At 28.7% G+C, this 12,515-nt stretch overlaps 1 protein-coding gene across 1 annotated transcript in view; it reads left to right on the top strand.

The window, feature by feature from the left end:
- The first annotated feature begins 3,923 nt into the window (after window positions 1-3,923).
- Window positions 3,924-12,515, top strand: part of LOC107454107 (uncharacterized) — a 70,644-nt gene continuing 62,052 nt past the window's right edge. Inside the window, exon 1 of the mRNA XM_087161567.1 lies at window positions 3,924-4,793. The gene's annotated coding sequence lies outside the window, so the exon portion shown is untranslated. The remainder of the gene's footprint in view (window positions 4,794-12,515) is intronic.

The raw sequence follows: 12,515 nt of genomic DNA, 5'->3' as shown, positions 1-12,515 counted from the left end.
ATTGGCGCAAAAGCTATTTTAAGTTATAAAAAAAAAACAGTTAATTACTTTCTTTGTATTAACATATAGCTTTTTTTCGTCGGATTCAGTATTTTTTTATCCTTAAAATAGCAAAGAAGTAATCGTAAGTATTGTTTTAATAGTGTAGGAAGTTTGAATCCCTAAATGTTAATTTCTCTTTTTGCTTAGATTGCAACGAATAAAAAAAATATTGCACGCATTTATACATTTTTTTAATATTATTTAATTTAATTCTGTTTTCTTATATTATTTAATTTACTAATAATTGAAATCCTTTTAATTTTAAGCATTCAAATTTCTACATTTACTCAAAGGACAAGTTCATAAATTCGAATTGAATCGGTCGAATCGTTTATCCGCTTACTGGTGATGGTTTTAAGTGAAAAATGATTCAGATCACTAAACCTATTTACATACATTCACATGGCTCTGAATGCTTATTAATGTGTTATGGAACATGTTTAATTTTTGAAAATGAGCACCATTATAGATCTACTGAGTTTTATCTAATTTTGTTCTTTGCATTTTTAAAGCTTAAACATCCTTAAACAATACATATTTTCAGTTATTTCAAACTTTGTCCACTGTGTTACAATCACCATCTTTGAATTTATAATTTTTAATTTTTGAAAATGAGCACCATTTAGACTGTCGAGTTTTATCTAATTTTGTTCATAAATGCGCATTTTTAATACTTAAACATCCTTAAAGAATACATGTTTTCAGTTATTTCAGATTTTGTCCACTGTGTTAGAATCACCATGTTTGAATTCATAATTTTGGTGTCAGTCATGGAGATGACAACACCACTCCAAGATCTTAAAATACCCATAAATGCGTATTTTTTTTGTAGATTAGTCTTAATTCTGAGATCATGACTACGGTTTACGAATGATGCGTTACTTATTGGACACAGTAATGTAAACTTCCCAGCATTCATACCGGCTCGGATAGAAAGGGTGTGTTTGCAGGAGTGATGTTCATGAGGGAGACTTTTGTGGAAAAATAATGGCATTTTTTGTCCCGGTAAAGGATGTTCAAAACACACTTAACTTTTCTCTAGCTTGTTTAATCATAGTTAATTTATATGGAAAATTCTTATTAAATGTTGTTTAATAATAAGTAATCTTATAATTTGTTATTATTTAATTTCTTTAGAACGAGATTAAATTATAAATATTGCTAACTTAACGGATTCAATCAAGATTTCGGAATTCGGATTTGCAGTGATAAGAAATCAACTATCCAAGCAAAGTGATAGTGTATAAAATAAAGCCCCTGAAGTTATATTTATGCATCTGTTTTGGATACTTCATTTGATTATGATTGACATTTTTTAGTTTTTACATGAGCGCAAGCATGTTTCTCGCTTGTTAACAGTGCTTTTTTTTTCTTTTTTTAAATAGACGCAATTTTGTGAGCAAATGAGCTTACGACTACTAATGTTCAACTCTGTATCCTTGTAATTTTGAAACCGAACCAGAAGACGAGGGAACTCCAGGATCAATCATTGGCAGAAATTTGTCTTCGTGGAGGACTTTTTTGGTGGAACTAAACCGCATCTGCGTTACCTGGAGAGTGGAGAAGAAAACCACGAAAACCTCCCACGATTAGCCTGACGGCAAGGGGGACTCTAACCCATGATCCATCTACCACTGAGGATATTTTGCTTCAGCACTGTGGTCCGTCCAAACAGGATGCCGAATGATGTCCGTCATATTTTTTTATTTTTTTTTATTTCATAACCGTCGTTGAACAGCTGACCCAATTTTTGGGCTTACGACAACTAATGTTCAACTCTGTATCCTTGTAATTTTGAAACCAATCCAGAAGACTCCTGGATCAAGTATTGGGAGAAATTTGCTTTCGTGGAAGACTTTTTGATGGAACTAACCCGCATTTGCGTTACATAAAGAGGAAGACCACGAAAACCTCCCACGGTTAGCCAGACGGCAAGGGGACTCTAACCCATGATCCGTTCTACCACTGAGGATACTTCACGTCAGCACCGTGGTCGGTGCATGCTAGATGCGGAATTCGTATCAACCAACCATCACTGGGATTTGAACCAGGGTCACCTCGTTGGAATGTGAACTCTGAACCATCCCGGCTCATGTCCATTATATATTTTCGTAAATGAGTAGTTGAAGTAAGTGGGCTGCAGGTATAAAAGAAAAAATGTAATATGTATAGCAGATTTGTGATCTAAAGTCGCTGAATAAATCCAAAGCACTTACGAAGGTATAGAATAGCTTGTAAGTGTTTTGGAATGTATATAACAACTCCAAGAACTTATAGTTTTGTCCCCACTTCCAAAGACAAGGATACTTTGAAAGCTGAATAAACTTCGGTTCGAAATTTCGTGGAAGCTAATTTTGTTATTTAGAAAAATAAAGATGATTTGCCCATATACTATGGAAACTAAACCGTGGTTCGTCTAATATTTTTAATATTTTATTTTATTTTATATCCAACATTGAGCGGCCGGCCCAATTTTTAGTTTATGACAATCATTGTTTTTCTCCGGTCTTGTGATTTTGAACCCGTTCCAGAAGACAAGGAAACTCCTAGACCAAGAAGTGGACCAACCTAGCCTTTGGAATTGACCCAAACTAGCCCACGTAAAGTACTCCTTTGATGAAACTAACCCGCAGTTGCGTTTCATTGAGAGTAAAATCTCGAAAATCTCCCACTGTTCGTCTGACGACAAGGGATTTATTACCCATGATCCATCATCACTGAGGATATCTTACGTCAGCACTGTTGTTGATTCAATTCGGGAGCAGAATTCATATCGACCAATCATCGCTGGGATTCAGACGTGGGTCACGAGGGAGGTGATTGCTCTAATCCCTGAGCCACCGCGGTTCCGTCTAATATTTTATGTCACCAATGCGGTTGGTTACGTTTAGGAGAAAAAAGGCGAACTTGCCAGAATTCGAACCTGTATCAAATAAGGGCGCTCCTCGAAAATAGAGAGTTCCGAGGCCATCTACATATCGCAAAAGTTGCACAAATGGCTTATGAATAACTTTATTTTGAGAAGACTGGTTATATCACACATTATCCTAACGAAATCTCTATAACAAAGGAACATTTCCTTCTGCCAACTGATTTAAAGGATGGAGGCAATGGGTTCAATTCCTGGAGCTACACTGAATACATCTATTATTCTATTTTTGTGCGGAATTTCCGAGTAGTAGTAATAATTTATTTACGTTTTCACTAGAACTCCGCAATGAACTATTGGCAACGGTCTGGGAAACATCCCTGAGAATGATCCGAAAACATGACGTCACAATTTTGATCCTCTGCAGGCTCCCCTGTTGGTAAGGTAGCTCGACGACCTGCGCGTGATGTCGAGCACTTTACTGTAGAACAGTTTAAGGAGGAATAGTGTACACCCTCGATCTCTTCGCAGTCTGATCAAAGTGGTCATCCACCCACTCACCGGCCGCTGCTAGTCATGCTTGACTTCGGTGCTCTACTGGAAACCGAGTCTTTACGGTCAATTCACTGTGGGACACCGAATTTCTAAATTTCTTTTTTATATCACTTTAATTTTTCAATTTTAAACCAGAAGTTTTGCTTACAGATATATTTCCCATGAAAAATAGTGCGTAGTGGATTTTACAAATACTTAAATATATCAACGTTTGATTCATTTTTATATTTCATTTTTGAAAATTTTTAAGACCCTCTGCAACCTTATTTCAAACATTTTTATTAAAATAATTATCAGTTTGTTTTATGCATAGAGAACATGCTAAGAAATTAGTTTGCATTAATTACTAGTGTTAATCGATGGTTTTTAATGAGTATTTTCCCAATTTATCGATTAGATAAGAGAACATGAAACCGTAGCCTCAATTTAAAGGGAAGGAATCTGTCGAGTAAAAATTGAAACTCCAAGTCAACTTCTTTGGAAAACAACATATTCGCTAGACATGTCCTACTAAAATTGTTTTCATTAAATAACGATGACTTGATTAGGAAAAAAAAAGAGTAAAAATACTATTCTAACGTTTCATGATTAGCAGTTTTTAAAATGATTTAATAACAACAAAAACTCCCAATTTTTTTGTTCACGTGCCTATTATAATAATGCATCATCGTCCCCAACCACTGTAGCTAATTCCATGCATGCATTATTGGTTCTTAAATAAAGGTAATGAAGCTGCTCAGAACAGTGAACATCAAGCCTGAAAATCATCGGAGCAAATAATCCAGTTCTATTTTTCCTAACCACGAGTCTGCCTTCTTGCGGCTTAAATTAAAAAAGAAATCGCCGAGACAAAGTAAGTTTAAAAAAAAAAAAAAATTCTTGTACCTTGGCGAAAAGGTGCGACACTTTGACGAAGAACACACCAAGGATGCAGCCAAAAAGAACAACATAGCGGAACATGTTATGCCAGAGCTCATCGAGAGCACCCAACTCGTCCCGAGAACTTTTTTACGTGTCATAAATTATGATGGACGAGTGTTATGTTAAGCAACCACGTGGGGAGGTGCGATCGTAATTTAAATAAACGAACTGTGAAATTCCTTTATTTTTTACCGAATAACCTTTGCGGTGGTTTGGTTACAATCGAATGATTTTGTTTGAAATGTTCTAGAGTTTGTGTCGAATTGTGAACAAGGTGTGAATATATGCTGTGTTTGTGAAAGAGTGTGAGGATGCTGCTCTTCTGGAATTTAATCTGATCGAACGTGATAAAAAGAAAAATCGAACGAGACGACGATTTCTTTTGGTACTAAGAAAGATTTCGCAGGTATTTAATTATGAAATTTTCGTAATTAAAAATTATTAGTTTATTTTTAAATTAATTATTGTAGTATTACCGGCGTAAAATGTGTTAATTTATTAAATAATGCTAGGACGACAGTCCTTGTCGTCCTAGATTTTTTTTATTTGTTCATTTACTTTTAACTTTGATTAAGATGCCGAGCCTTGCAATTAATACTTAAAAGCGAAAATCATAGATCCTCTCAGTTTATTTATGTTTAAAATTTCCAATCGAGCTCTTTTCATTTGATTTCTAATTTCCAATTGAACATTTTTCATGTAATGTCTAATTTTCAATCGAACTCTTTTTATTAGATTTCTAATTTCCAACCGAACTCCATATTCGATTTACTAATAGTAATATTTTCATTTGATTTGTAATTTCCTATCGAACTCTTTCTTTTTTTTCTTCTTTTTTTTAATTTTCATTCTAATTTCCAATCGAATTCTCTTTTATTCGATTTCTAATTTCCAACCGAATTCTATTTATTCGATTTCTAATTTGATTTCTAATTTCCAATCGAGCTCTTTTCATTTGATTTCTAATTTCCAATAAAATTCTTTTTATTAGATTTCTAATTTCCAATCAAACTTTTTATATTCGATTTATAATTTTCAATCGTAATATTTTCATTTGATTTGTAATTTCCAATCGAACTCTTTTTTTTTAAATTCTCATTCTAATTTCCAATCAAATTCTTTTTTATTCGATTTCTAATCACAAGCCAAACTCTATTTATTCGATTTCTAATTTCCAAACGAACTCTTTTTACTAGATTTCTAATTTCTAATAGAACTCTTTTGACCAAGTAACCTTAACAATGTTTATATTACAATCAAATGATTTTGCTTAAAATAATTTAGAGTTTACGTGGTCTTATGAACAAGGTGAGAAAACAATGTTTTAGGTCTGTATCTTCTGGAATTTAATTTGATAAAAAGTCGATTGCGATAATTATTTTTGGTGCCGCAGAAGGATGATGTAAATAATTTTATATATTTATAATCCAAACTAATTTGCATATTTAGAAGCAAAATCCTAGTAAACTATAAAATATTTGTAATCCAAAAGTAACTATAAAATCCTAATGAATTTTATAGTTACTTTTAAATTTTTATTGTCAAAAGTATTTGTGGTTTATTTTTAAACACAACAATTTTGACATTATAAAATATACTATCATATGCAATTTTTCCTTTTTGTTTGCAAAGATTTTATAGGTATTTATAAATTTGCATATTTAAATGCAACTGATTTATTTTTAAATAAATTACAGCTTTGATAGTACACAATTTATGTTTATATGTCATTTCATGTTGTTATTGGAAGCTTGTAGTAAATTAGTATTAATTGCACAAAATAAGTGTTCATACGCGATTTATTCATTTATTTATTTATTTATTTATTTCGGTATTTGGAGAGATTTTATATGTATTTTCAAATTTTTATATTCAGAACAAATTAGTTTTGTTTAAGCAAATTAGTTTTGATTAAAATATATATTCATACGCAATTTCTTCTCGTGTTTGGAAAGATATTAAAGGTATTTTTAAGCAAATTAATTTTAACTTTATAAAATATGTGCTCATATGCGATTTTTCTTCTAGTGCTAAGAATTAATTCAAAGGTATTTTTTTAATTTTTGTAATAAAAATTAACTTGTTAATTTTTTTAAAAAATGAAAAGAAAAAAAAACTTTGTATTTACGACACAAAATATGTGCTTAATACACGGTTTGAGTTTTTTTCATCCTAAGTTTCGTATTGTTTTATCTGTTTTTAATTGTTATGAAAATGTAGACACTTGTAATTTGCCTATGTTTAAAAGAAAATTTCCAATAAAACTCAATTCGATAAAAAGGAAACATGATACTGTGTTATTACAAACAGAGAAAAAACTAAAACTACAAAAGTACCGAAAAAAAACTATTGTTGAACATTAACATATGTTTGTTAAATTTAGTAAAAACATTATTTTTTTTTTTAAAAAAAGAATTTTAATTTAATTTTAATTTAATTTTAATTTAATTTTAATTTAATTTTAATTTAATTTTAATTTAATTTTAATTTAATTTTAATTTAATTTTAATTTAATTTTAATTTTAATTTAATTTTAATTTAATTTTAATTTAATTTTAATTTAATTTTAATTTTAATTTTAATTTAATTTTAATTTAATTTTAATTTTAATTTTAATTTAATTTTAATTTAATTTTAATTTAATTTTAATTTAATTTTAATTTAATTTTAATTTAATTTTAATTTAATTTTAATTTTAATTTTAATTTAATTTTAATTTAATTTTAATTTAATTTTAATTTAATTTTAATTTAATTTTAATTTAATTTTAATTTAATTTTAATTTAATTTTAATTTAATTTTAATTTAATTTTAATTTTAATTTTAATTTTAATTTTAATTTTAATTTTAATTTTAATTTTAATTTTATTTTAATTTTAATTTTTATTCTTCTTTGTCATAAAGTTTATTGTATACTTTTTGCTACAATTTCAAATCAATTTAAAAATAGGTTAATCAGTTGGTTATATTTTTTTTTAGGATTCTGTCGCTATTGCTACTGAATCCAGTGATTTATAGAAAAGCAAAATATCAAACAGATAAATTATAAAAAACTGTTAATATCAATGATTTTGGAAAACTTAGTTCAACAAGAAATTTTAGAATGAACTAAATCGACAATATATCTGATACTGTGTTTATTATCGTAAGTTTTCGTGAGTATCTTAAAACTTGTTCAAATTTTATTAAAAGTCACACATCTTAACCAAAGCTAAATTGAACAAATATTGCTACTAAAAATTTTAAACGCCTTTATTTTTACCTGTTCACTTCCTTAATATAGTAAATACTAGTTAATAGAAATTAGGGGCAATACATATGGCAAGTAAAATTAATACTGACATGCAAAAGTAATAAATGCCTTTTTCAAAAATTAGAAATTTTATTTCTTTCTTTTCTTTTTTTAATTAAAATCGTGAGTAAACGACCTCGTTACATTCAAACCATGAGCGATTCGCTTTCCTTCCTTCTAGCTAGCCCAACGGGCCGTTTCGCCCTTTAGCGACTTAAAAGGAAAACAGTTAATTAGGTAGGTTCGTATAGTAGTTGATACTCTACGGTTTATAATTTATTGTCTCTGTCATTCTTTCTTTTCACTTCTGATCGATTTTATTATAAACGAGGATTACATTTATCGCATGAGCGAATGAAATACTTTAATGTGTGTGTACAGTTATAAAGCTGTGTTTTTGCTTCATTCCTATAAAAATAGGTAATTCAGAACAAAGATATTGATAAAGAGAGAGTGCTAATAAAAATCCTTTTGTTTCTGTGTAGTAACATAAAATTTTCTAAGCAATTACACATCTTTTACCTTAAATTTTAGCTCTGCGAATTTAATTCTATCACATGATAAATTCTGTTATAAACAGAGAAAAGAAAAAATATTACATTAATAATGCTTATCCGTATTTATTCTTCTATTAGTTTAAAAGGATTAATGATCCTTACAAATTTCATCCTCATAAATATGTATTTTACTCAACACTAAAATAATTTTAAGAACAAGAAAAAAGGTGAGAAATTAAAATATGTGAAATAAATCATAATACAAGATGTACTTTTGACTTCATATCAAACATCCAAGCATTTTATGCAACTAAAATGAAACAAAATCAAATGATTACAGCACACTTAATTCAATTGTGTATAGTATAACATACGCCACTGGTCACATTATTCCTACTAAATTTAACTAGAGCCGCTGAATTAGTATAGGAGCCTTAAATTTAACCAGTAATTGGCATTTTCTGCGAGCCTGACTTTTAGCAACAAATAAAGATTAAACGAAGTGTGTTGTTATAAGTCGCTGCTGCTCACCAGGTTCAATTTGTATTAGTCTAGTTTTTTTTTTTTTTTAAATAATTGATTTTGTTGTTTTATCTAAGCTTATGTATATAGTAAACATATTTAAAACTCAGTTTATTAATTAAACTAAAAGGCAAATGTTATTCTTAGAGAAAAAAAAATTCGACGTGGAAGTAGTAGTGATTTTTTTTCACATTATACCCAATTGGGTATAATATAGCCTACGTCACAGGTTGTGTTGTTCCTACTAAATTTAACCCATGAACGGCATTTTCTGCGAGCCTAACTTCAAGCCACAAATAAACAAACGAAGTGTTCGATCGTTTAAATAGCTGCTCGCCAGATTTTATTGCATTATAAAGAAAAGTTATTGAAACTAAATACAACTAAATAAACAACAACAACTAAAACAAATAACAACAACTACTAATAACAATAACTAAATAAACAACAACTAAATTCCATTCGTTTAGCATTGCGTCATATGTTGTTCCTACTAAATCGAAGTAGTTGTGTTTTTTTCATATTATACCCAATTATAATTAATCAAAGCAAACGATAACCATTGCAATCTAAATAGTGATTTTTTTTTTTTTACCGCAACGTGGCACTGAGATTAATTTGCTGAGAGAGTTACTATTCTGCCAAGCTTTCGGAACAAAAAACGTTTTGCCTTTTTACATGCTCTAGAATTAGAGTGGGAACTCTTGGTATGTTTTTCTGTGGTCCAAACAAAAACAGACACTATAATGCTAAATCAAATGACTATTTCGTTTAATGGAAGTATTTTGTTTTGAAAGTGAACAAAATTTTGACAATAGTTTTCAAATTATTATTTATGGAAAGAAAGAAACATGGAATTAAATTCGAATATTATATTGTAATGAAGGGTTCAATGTGGATGTTCTAATAGGTGATAAAAAGCATATCGTCTATGGAATAAAAACAGGACTTATCGGTCTTTATAATGGAAGGTCTGTTAGCCATACTGAAAAGTTTACTCACTTTTAATAAAAGTTTAGTAATTCTAGTAAAAAATTAAAAATCAGAAATTTCTTTCCAAATCCATGAAATAACAAGTGATTGATAATCGGTATAATTAAAACATATTGTTTAGAAGGCAAATTAGAAATATTTTTTAAATTAGTTTTTAATTTTTGCATTATTTTAATTTAAAACCTTAATTTTTGTTTTTTTTATCTACAGCATGATTTTTTATTAATTTATAACATGCTAATAATAAACTATTGCTTATTATTTTATTTCCTATGAATATAAATTTTATCTCTTACCAGCCGCATTTGGTGACGAACTAGGTCACCTTTAAAATTTAACTTGTGTAACAACCTTTAATGGTAACCAAACCGAATACAGAGCACAACTATATTTAAATCTTCTAATTCTTCTACACCACCTCCAATAATAACAACTTAAATAGTTTTATACAATATGTTAATCAAATGTTTTCACTGTATAAGTGTTGCCGCACGGAAGTACTGTGATATAAATTTCTAAATATTTTACAGAGATGTCTGCGATATTGTCAAAGTTCTTTATGTATTGAATTTTAGTTAAAATTTAAATTCTGTAATCTGTATTTAAATAATCATTAATTGAAAAAAAAACAATTAAAAAAAACACTTAAAATTGTAATATTTTTCGAACAAAATCAAATTTCGATCAAAGAAAAAAAAGGTCTCGTTAGAATTATAATTCTAAATGGGCCTTTCTTTTAAATTTTTTTCTTCTTAACTACAAATTCAACAGTTATTTATTTTTGAACTAATAATCGAAACGTGAGTTTTTTCCTTCGAAGGAACTCCTTGTACCTTGGCCAAAGGATACTCTTTGTTCGCCAAGCCTTCTACATTCTTCTGTAAACCTTCGTTATTTAAAGTTTCTAAGTCTTATTATTTTTAATTAGATAAATGAAATGCAACAAAAAGCAGGTGAGAAATATTCGCAAGAAAGCATTTAAAATCGCAATAACTTTCAAATAAATTAGTATTTCAGAAAAAAAAATCTAATGAAAAGTTCATAAACAAATATGATCCTTTCAGCATGCCAAATTTCAACTCTGTGTTTGTTCCTGCGGTCTGTAGAGCGGCCCGCATGGTATTTTTTCCAACAAATTTGACTATTAATAATTCTAAAAAACTATTTTTTTACTTCATTGTAATCTCTGCATGTTTTTCTGCGGGTCTTATTAATTTCTCATTTCTAAGTTTTATAGTTTATGAACAGCGAAACAAAAAGTAATGTTAACACCCTAAAAAGTGCCAGGCCTTACGATAAGATATTTTTTTTAAAAATATTTCATGGCATAAAAAATAAAATATAGTATTAAATAAATGTTGGTATTTTTTTACATGCGCATTTTTTATCTTTTGTCATTAAAACAAATAAGTACTTAAATACATGATTAAAATTAAGGATCAGAAGGGAAGAAAAAAGTTTTTTCGTTGCAATAATTAGGAGAGAAATAATTTATTTTATCCAATTATCATAAACTTATTATTTGTTCTTCTGACGAAACAATGAAGAGTCTGAAACTATTTCAGGAATATTTAATTCGCATAAAATAGCTAGCTGCAGACTATCTGCACAATTGATCATTTAATTTCATGTGGTGAGGGAAAAAAAAACTTTTTCTATTTATACCTCAAGGTTTCTTTTGTTGTCAGAAATAGTTTGAATGTACTTATTAGAATTCTTTTTCTAGCATCAAAATTGATCAGCCTTTTCTCGTAAAAATGCCGCTAAATTGCTAATATTTCATTAATCTGATTTGAAAAAATTTGAATTTTGAATTAAAATTAAAGTAAACAAATTTTATTAATTGTAAGGAAATTTTGAGATTTTACGAATAATTTAAAATAGGAGTAAATCTATCAAACTTATAAAAAGGATATATTATAAAAGGATATTATAAAAGGATATTATCTATCAAACTTATAAGGGATATAAAAGGACTATTTATGGAACCCTTAAATCAAAAAATCTATTCTAATTTAGAATAATATATTAGAAACATTTTGAACTAGCAGTTTTATATTCACGCTTTATGGCAATTGTCCCCTAAGTTTAAAGTGAAGAAGAAAATAGTTTCGAATTTTTTATTAAAAAAAAAATTGAAAATTACTTTTAAAATTTTATTCAACTGACAAACTATTGTTGCAATAAAACAATGACTAGATTGCAACAACATAATCGCTTAAAAATATTACCTACTAGTAAACATCACTGATGTTATCTTTAAAATATTTGATAAAACTGAATAGTCTATATTTTATTTAAAAACAATGGCTACCGTTAAGCCAATGAACAAATTCCATTTTTTAAATGTCTCTGAATTAAAAACACAATTAAAAAAATCACAACTCTGACTTCGTAATTTGTTTACTCAGCTTCATGTTGATTGCTTACGGTTTTTCTCGTAATCTTAAATACAGACACACTCAAAATTCTTCGTTTTATTATAAGTATAGATTAAATTTGTAATATTTTTAACTTCATTTTAATTAACAATAATGTAAGAGCTAAGAACTTGAGTGATAAAACACATTTTTAAATTTTGTTATTAGGAAGGACTGGGGTTCAATTTTCAGCGGTGGCGTGAAGCCCTCCCAACTTTAGATTGATGGGTACCAGAACTTGTCTGGTGTATAATTTACTATGCTGGCAGTTGCGCTACACACTGATGTCATCTCTCTAGATTTAAAAATTGTAAGGGCCGCCGCTTTTTTGGGTCAGTAAGGCTATCGACTTTAAGTTACATTTTGTTTTTCTGCACAAAAACTACAAGGCTTTGAAATTCGAA

The sequence above is a fragment of the Parasteatoda tepidariorum genome, chromosome 4 (assembly GCF_982258835.1).
Source record: "Parasteatoda tepidariorum strain Cologne lab strain chromosome 4, Ptep-v5.0, whole genome shotgun sequence".
NCBI lineage: Eukaryota > Metazoa > Arthropoda > Arachnida > Araneae > Theridiidae > Parasteatoda > Parasteatoda tepidariorum.
This window is presented reverse-complemented; position numbering and strand designations above follow the sequence as displayed.